The following is a 9,721-nucleotide window of genomic DNA, read 5'->3' on the forward strand; positions in this document are numbered from 1 at the left end:
CGATCTCTTTTGAGATGTTCTATGTGTTTACCCGTTCTCAGAAATATTTCTATGGCTATTGATCTTTTGAAGAAATTCTTGTTATATGGGAATGTCTTCTAATTCTAGTGTTGGATGAAAGCATTGGTAGTCTGATTTGGTTTATAATTTATTTTGCTCTATTTCATCGGGTATTCTATTCCATTTAAATCGATAAGAATTGATGAGAGAATACATATGATATTATGATTCTGCTTCTTCTACTTGATGCTTCATCTGATATATATGTATGGGAAGATCTATTGTTCTTGTTATATTTGATTCCAATGGGATTAAATGATGTTTTCTTTTGGACTTTCTTTCTTTGGAGAATTATCGGGGTATTCTATATTTTCTCTATGAGTTTGGTTTTCGATTCTCCGGCATAGTATCGTATCTTGGATTTCTTTATTCGGTTTTCTTGTTATCTTTGTTCTATAATTTGTCAATAATGACTCATGTTCGAAGTACATTCTTCAGCTCGTGATAATCATGTCAAATATGACTATACTTCTAATTTGATCTTGGTAATGTGGTGATTTTAGTATTGGGATTTTTTTCTAATTTACGTAAGGATTTGACATCAAGTAAAGGCATAGGTGATAAAAGCGCGAGTTTCAATCGGTATGGCTAATTATTTATTTGAAAGATTTCATGTGACAATTATGTCGGATTATTTTCTCAAGTCGATAATATAATTTCATTTTGTCTTGATAAAAGAGTAAATAGTCCGAACGAGAAGTGTATATTTATTAGAAAGAGTTGGATATTAGTTAAAGTCACTACGAATGATAAGGTTTTCGTCATGTGAAAGCTGAAAAGTTTATTACATTTTGATAGAGTTTGGATAGATGAGAATATTGGTAACCGAAGCATCTGAACTAGACTAGTCTACATTGAGTAAAGACTTCCTGACTTTCAGTAATGTACCGTTGTATGAATTGTGATGTGTTTCAAGATAATGGGGTAATGTGATAGTTTAGAGCTTTCGATATTACATAAAATCGGAGTTGTTAAAGGGGTTAAAGCCGAGCATTGGGATCTATCAGAATTATCCTTGTCAGTGTTGATATTGGGATGGAAATGAGAAGGATTATTCTTGAGGCCATATCAGAATTCATTCCATAGCAGAAAGAGGAAAATGTGATGTATCCTATTGTTAAATGTTTAGCGAGATCTATAAATCATATCTGTACTGAATGAATTCCTACTCATCAGATTCATGGAATTTTAGGTCTCTTTGATTGTTGGATTTCTTGGAATTTCGGTCTCCATTAATCAAGTTAAGATCCGAGTTTTATGTCAAGATATCATGGGAAACTGAGAAGGGTTGAAAATTTAAGAACAGTTGAGAGTTGAGACTGTAAGCTTTCAGATCATGTGAAATATTAAAGAGATGTATTGGAGGTACAGCCTAAGTGAAAGTTCTTTGGCACCGAATATGAGATTAAAAGTTAAGACCACTTTTCTGTTAAGATTTTCGGGGACGAAAATACCTAAAGGGGGGGAGAGTCGTAATATCTTGATTTTGGGCCTAGTCGGAATAGCGGTTTCGTGACCACAAAATCCGAGATATAAATAATTATTTTATGATTATTTTGAGGTCTATGATATGATTGCATGATTGTGTGAAAATTTTGTGAAGAAATTTTATGCATAAAGTGCTTAACTTGAAATTAGGGACTAAATCGAATAATTTGTAAAACTTGCATTCTAGAAGTTTCTAGTATGAAATTGTTTTGAAATATTAATTAGGAGGTCTTAAATAGCAATTTTACCAATTTCTATGTCTATGGAAAAAAATTGGACATGGATGGAATTTTTGGAAAGTTTAATAGTAAGGGCATTTTGGTCATTTAGGGGTAAAATGAATTAAAATACAAAATTAAAAGCCAATTTTGCTCATCTTCAACCCCATGGCCGAATATAGCAAGGAGAAACCATGGCTAGGGTTTTTCAAGCTTCCAATCTCGATTGTAAGTCCGTTAATGATTTTTACGTTTTTGGAGTCCCGGTAGCTCGATTAAGCTTATGCTAGCAATAATTCAACCTAGGGTTCATATTTGGAAAAATACCCATAGGTGAAATTTGTGTATTTTGGTGTTTTATGATAGAATATGAGGTTTTAAATTATGTTAGACAACTTGTACTACTCGGTTTTAAGTGAAAACGAGCAAAAGGGCTTAATCGGTAAAAATACCTAATAGTCATAAGTACATGTTAGAGTGAGAATTTGATGTTACCATAGAAGGGAAAAATGATCAGCATGTCATAAAACATAAGAAAATAGGCTGAAGTTTAATTTACGAGCTTTGGGGCAAAAGTGTAAATATGCAAAAGTTTAGGGCAAATCGTAATTTTTCCAAAATATGATTTTGGGTCAATTTGTATAATGTGAGTCCTAATTATACTATATTTTAAATGATAGAGCAAGGAAAACTAAAATTCGGGCTAAAATGGGGAAAATACCAAGTTGTGGACGAAATGGTATAAGTAGCGATTTTCGCATACGAGGTAAGTTCATATGTAAGTGTTGGTAACATAGTTATTATTTTAAATGTTTTAATGTTATTTAAATGATATGATAATTATTATGAAATGTTATACTGTGATAATTGTTTGTTAATATGTCAAATTATGTGATATACTTGGAAAATGTGAAATACTACCGAGTATCGGTAACGGCATTCCGTAAAAGATGGTTGAGACACATGATTGGGAAAAAGGTCCCGTTGAATCTTAGGAATGGATTAGGATACAAGTGACATGTCACTAGGAAATTTGGGCATCCGAACTCGTTGAGTTGAGTCCGAGTTCACTTATCGATGCGAATGTCTGAACTCGTTGAGTTGAGTCCGAGTTCGAGAGATGTAACTAGGCATCCGAGCTCGTTGAGTTGAGTTCGAGTTCACTTATTGATGCGAATGCCCGAGCTTGTTGAGTTGAGTCCGAGTTCACTTATGGGCGGGTTACATGGTAGCTTGACTACATATGTGGTGCTTATGTGCAAACTTTCCATGTATCCGAATTATATTCCGATGTGTTCAACGGGTAAAATTCTACTCAAATGGAGGAATACTCGAGATGAAAGGGACGTATTAGTAAGTGTTGTGAAATGAATACTTTGAACAGGTATGTACTTAACCCTCGGGTTGCAAACTCGATATAACAACAATATGGTAAGATGATAAATGAAAATGTGATATGAATGTCTCGGTGATGATTATGCAAATGATGTTTTATGTTTGCGTATATAGTTGTGTTACTTGCTATTTGCATGTGAGCTTACTAAGCATTTATGCTTACTCCCTCCTTTTCATTCCTTGTATTGTTGACAAGCCAGCTCGAAAATCGGGAACGGTCGGAGGCACACTCACACTATCCGTATACCATCTTGGCATAATGGCTTGTATATTTTGAGTATGGCATGTATAGCATTATAATCATTTTGTATATATGGTCTTATGATATGGTTATTGAGTGGTATGGAAATGCTTGGTAATGATTAGCCATTGGAATGGCTAATCATGATCATATTGGTGTTATGTATGCTAAATTGCTAGCTAATCCATGGAAACCATGAAATAGGTAAAATTTACCATAAAATAGATTCGAGACAAGAATGATGATGTGAGTTTGACAAATCATTAAAAATAGTAAAGATACAATTAGATGATGAATAAAATATGGAATTGAATAATTATGAGTCTATTTGCATATGGATGGAACAAAACAGGTATATGAGTTATATTTTATGAGATGTTGAAATATTTGTGAAACAGGTCCAGAGCGATTTCTAGATCCCGTGTTCTATCTTTGGAAATTCACCATAAATTGTTCAAAGATAATTATAAGTTATTAATTATATGTAGAGATTCCTTATTTAGTGTAGTTTTATTAGAAACAAACGGCATAGTCATTGAAACTCTGTACAAGGAGATATTTGATTTGTAATACACAGAGGTCAGAGCAGTCGAACCCTGAAATAGGGGAGACTTTAACTAATAAACTGTACTAATTTGCTAGACCAAAAATTATAGAAAAAAATTAGTAAATAGATATATGAGTCTAGTTTTAGGAAAAATTTACAGAATTAGATTTCGAGTTTTGGAACTCGAGATATGAGTTTTTAAGCGACTGTAACGCAGATTGCTAGCTTGATTGAAAATTTTAAAAATAAATTGTTTGAGCTGTTTAAGTAATGAATTAAGTCTGTTAACACCTCGTGTTCGACTCCGGCGATGGTCTCGGGTACGGGGCGTTACAGAGTGAAATGTTACAAATGATGCACATGATATATGTATTTGATATGATACAATGTATTGAGTATTAAACTGAGATGACGGATGATTACATATACTTATGTGACTAACTTGTTGATGAATGCTTGTGTATAGGCATTTGACAAGTGAATTTGATATACCTTGTTTAATTGTTTGATTATGTATAAATGGTAAGTTAAATTCTAAATTATACGGGCTTACTAAGCTATAAACTTACTCTATTTCTTTTCTGTGTTTTATAGAGGTTCAATAGCTCGCTCGATTCGGATAAAGTAGGAGTTATGCATCACACTATCTAGTTGCCGATTGTTACCTTTGAACTTATGAATATATGTAAATATGGCATGTATAGGCTATTTATAAAGATGAAAGTTATAGTTACTTGAGATGGTGATTTTCATACATGTTGTTGTATATGTTAAAGCCATGTGATTTGGCTTAACTTGGTATAATGTTTTGGTTGTGTATAAGCACTCAAATATGGTATGTTTTGGCAAGTAGTAGATGGAATAGAAATATGAAATGTTTTCTTGATATGGGATAAGCATACGAATGGAAAATGCATAATTTTAATTAGGTATTTGAATACTATGTTGAATTGGTATAAAATGTGTATGAAATGTTGTGGATTGGCTGCCTATTGAGTTATAAATGTTGCAAATTATGCTTGTGCAGGTATGTAAAAATAGGGTGGCAAATTGGCTTTACAAGTAAAAATAGGGTGGCAAAATGGCTTTACAAATAGCCTATTTTTGTTTACACGGATAGAGACACGGGCTTGTGCCTCAGCTGTTTGTGACACACGATCATGTTACATAGCCGTGTGTCCCTTGGTGTTGAAATTGAAGTGAAGTTAGTATGCTCCACACGGTTTCACACACAGGCGTGTGATTGGTCGTGTGGTACAAGTTAGTCTACCCCCCTAATTGGCACACAGCCTAGCACACGGGCGTGTGACTTGGCCATGTTGCATAAACCAGTATACCCTATAGGTTTGGCATGGCCTAGCACACGACCTGGCACACAGACGTGTGTGGCCACTTCGAAGGGCACACGGGCTAGACACACGGGCGTGTGCTTGGCAGTGTGACCCAAGTCAGTATGTACCCTTTGTTTTTACACGGTTGGCGACATGGGCGTGTCCACACGGGCGTGTGTCCTCTATTTTGAGAAAATTTTTCAAAGTTTTATAAAAGTTTTATAAGTTATTGGTTTAGTCCCGAACCACTCCTAAAGCATGTTTTAGGCATTGTAGGCTATTATAAGGGACAAATTGATTGAGAATGAATGATGATTGTATGAATTGATTGAATGTATGAGAAAAGTATGGTTATATGTGTTATAAGTTCGGTAATGCTCCGTAACCCTATTCTAGCGTTGTATACGGGTGATGAGTGTTACACATCCATAGAAAAATTAGAAAAGGTCAAGGACTAAATTGGAATTTGTAATAATTAAATTAATTAAAAGATGATAAAAGAAACTATCATCTTATTATTTTCATCTTCAACCTAAAATTTTATGGAAACCCTAGGAGAGAGAGGGGGAACTTTTAAAGCTTAATTGGGTAAGTTCTTTTGTCCCGTTTTTAGTAATTTTGGTATTTTTGAAACCAGGATAGCTTAATCTCTCTATTTGAGGGATTAATTTGAAAATTTATCAAGGTATGAAAATGGGTCATGGATGTATTATGCTGGAAATTAGAAATTTATGGTAGAAACTGAAAGATTATTGATAGATAAACAACTTTTACAAAGTGGTTTTTGATGAATACATGATTTAGGGACTAAAATGAAAAGTTGTAAAATTTGATGAAAAATTCTGAAATTTTATGAATACATGTGCTGGAAAATTTGTAATGGGGCTTTGGTTAGGCTTGGAATAGGGAGTAATTTGCACAAGTTTCACTTTCTGGGCCTAGGGACAAAATTAGAATTTGTAACAGCCTGATTTAGACCCTATTCGGAATGGTGGTTTTGGGACCACGAATCTGAGACAGAAAAATATTTTAAAATTATTTTTTGTGTTTATTATATGTGAATTTATATCTGTGAAATTTTCGTATTTTAATTTTGCCGTTTGAGTGTCGATTTAATAAAAATGGCTTAATCGCGTAAAATGAAAATTTGATGGTCAATTGTAAAAGGGTCGAATTGATGCTGTCTTTATTACATGAGGTATTTAAGTTGCAATGAAACCACAATTATATATGATGGATGGTTGTGACCTTATATTATAATGGTTTTATATTTTATTTTAAAGGTTAAATATGTAAAATATGTATATAATAAAACATAAAATTAAAATAACCATGCATATTATCTTTTTTTTTGCTGAAACTTGAGAAAGAAAGAAAGAAAATAAAGCTTAGGGTATTCGGCCATTGTTGAGCTTGATTAAGATATGTATCTAGCTCGGTTTTCGATGATTTTTATCTTTTTAAGATCGTTGCAATGTAATGTACAAAGCCCATGCTTGAATTTCTGATTTTGATGAATATTTTGATTTATGCCATTGATGAATAATTGAGCTTTGTGATGTTAGTTGATGAATTATGAAAGATATGTTTTGGATTAATATGTTTTGTATTGGAATTTTTGATGATTTTGAGTAACTGGGACTAAATTGCAAAAATAATAAATTGAGGGAGTAAAATGTGAAATAAACAAAATGTATGGACTTGTATGAATGTGGGTAGCATTCGGCATAAGCATGGTGTGTGCAAATTTTGCATGTTTTGTGTTTTGTGCAATTTGGACTAAATTGTAAATAGTGTTAAATATTAGGGGTAAAATGGTAATTTTCCCATTTATGTGTTTTTGGACTAAATTGAATAAAATTATGTTTGGATTTAAAATTTGAATATGTTTAGATTAAGAACCAAAGAAATCGGATTTGGATCGGGGGAAAACCAAAGTTGTCGATTAGTCGTCTCGTTCCGATTATCATTGTCCAAAGTAAGTTTATAAGCAAATAGATCTTATTTATTTGATTAAATATGAACTATATATGCTAAAATGAATAATGTGATAATATATATGTGGAAGCCGAATATGTATAAGCTTGAAATCTATGTGTACGAGTTCGATTCGACAGAGTTACGACGTTCGAAAGCCCATACAATCCTTAGGAATAACTAGGATACATATGTCATGACATAGGATTTCTGATATGTGTTCTCGTGTAAGACCACGTCTGGGACATTGGCATCGATATGTTATTACGTGTAAGACCATGTCTGGGACATTGGCATCGTATTTGATTCGTGTAAGACCCTGTCCGGGATAGTGGCATCCATATGTGATGGCATGTAAGACCACGTATGGGATGTTGGCATTGTACGATATATATGATTATCTGAGTATCCTATTCAATTCCGAATGGTTCAACGGGCAATGATGTGTTTTAGTGAATTATATTTGATCTATTTGAAAATAAGGTAAGTTGGTTATTTGATATATGATGCAAATTAAACATGATGCTAATGTAAATATATGTGTATTAGTGAATTATATTCGGCCACATGTTATGAATAAGTATGTGATATTAAAGTTGGATTCATTAGTATTTGCATATGAGTGTGTTGACATTTGGTTATAAAATGATATTAAGGCTTTGAAATTGAATGATACTTTGATAATAGATATATATATTCGCCAAGGTAAAATTTATATTATATACGAAAGTATATGTTTTATATGAAACTTTAAGCTTGAGATTAAATGTGATTATGTTATTATAAATTGGTTTGATTAATTGAGTTGATTATGTTATTGAGTTATTTATTTGCTTATGACTTACTAAGCTATGATAGCTTACTATGTGTGTATGTTTGCCTCTGTTTTATAGATTTTGGAGTCAAGTTAAGAGCTTGGGGATTGCCAGTGAAGTTTATCACACTATCGACTGTTTTTGGTACTTTATAAGCTGAATTATTGAACCTATGGCATGTATAGGCTAGATTATATTTGGATATGTTGATTTTGGTATGTGTATTTATATAAGCCATGAAAAAATGGCTTGATCATGATACTAATGTTGGCATGTATATATATGATCATATTATAAGCTTAATTTAGAGGTATGTTTCATGTTAAATATGTTTGTGATGTTGGTTATATAATTAGGAAATGAGATGTGTAAATGATGAAATATAATCGACCATGAAAGTAGTTCATTTTGGAAGTATGATTTGTGGTATATTTTATGTGGTGGTTGATTATAAAATTTGGCTTAAGTGAGATAAATGGTAAATGATGTGTTTTGATATAATACATATGCTCATATAAGCTAGGTTATGTATATGTGATAGCTGCATATTGTTTGTTAAGGTACAGTTTGAAATGTTAAAGTATGAATATGTTTTGTAATTTATTTGATGGTCATTTAGGTACAGTTATAAATGGTACAATGAGTTTTGATTTAAATTGTGTAATTGGTTGAATTATCGAAGAATAAATTTTATGACCGAATATATTGTTAAAAGATTAGCTATGCATATGTATTTTGGAAATGGTAAAGGGCTGTGTATATTTGGATAGCAATAGGTAAAATATACCTTTATATGCTTATGATATGTTTGTTTGTGATTCGGTTATTAAAGGTTAAGTTGTTAAGTTAAATGTTTGTGTTTAAAATATGCCTTATATATGGGGTTTGGCTTGACTTAGTAAATAGTGAAGAAGTGCATATCTATAAATAGTGTTTTTTAAAGGTAGCTAATGAATTATATTTATATGAGTGGATGTCTTAATATATGATTGGTATATGATATGAAATATACTTGGTTATAAGTTAAGCATTCGATTGCCACAATTCCTTAATTATAATGATTGAATATTAATTTGGAAATTGTATGAATTATAGAATCAAAGCATGTTAGAATGGTTTAAAATTTTATTAGATGATTAGTATTGAAATGAATGTCTGTTTAATTTTTTCTATGATAGGTAATGCCTCTTAACCCTTCTCCAACGACAGATACGGGTTAGGGGTGTTACAGAATTGGAAAAGTTAAAGGCAAAATGGTAATTTTGCCTAGGACGTAAATTGAGTCCATTTAAATATGAAATGTGTGAAATTGATGGTTAAATTTATTTATATAGATCCAAATAACACTAATTCGAGTTTAGATCGAGAAAAAGAAAGGATTTCGGATTAGTAGACTTTTACGCGAACAAGTGTCGAGGTAAGTTCGGGTAACTTAATCGAACTTGTAAATATGTTTAATTAAATGTTGTGTGTGTATGTAATATGACTTACAATGATATGGTTTGTTTGATTGTTATGATGAATGTTTGAATTCATGCTTGAAATGATGATAAAGGGGTAAGTCCCGATTGAATATTGAATTTTGATGATTATATGTTCTTTCTTGAAACTAATAAAGTCCTGCATTTGTTGCGGACGGGATTTAGCTC

This window comes from Gossypium arboreum, chromosome 8, assembly GCF_025698485.1.
Source record: "Gossypium arboreum isolate Shixiya-1 chromosome 8, ASM2569848v2, whole genome shotgun sequence".
In the NCBI taxonomy this organism is placed as follows: Eukaryota; Viridiplantae; Streptophyta; class Magnoliopsida; order Malvales; family Malvaceae; genus Gossypium; species Gossypium arboreum.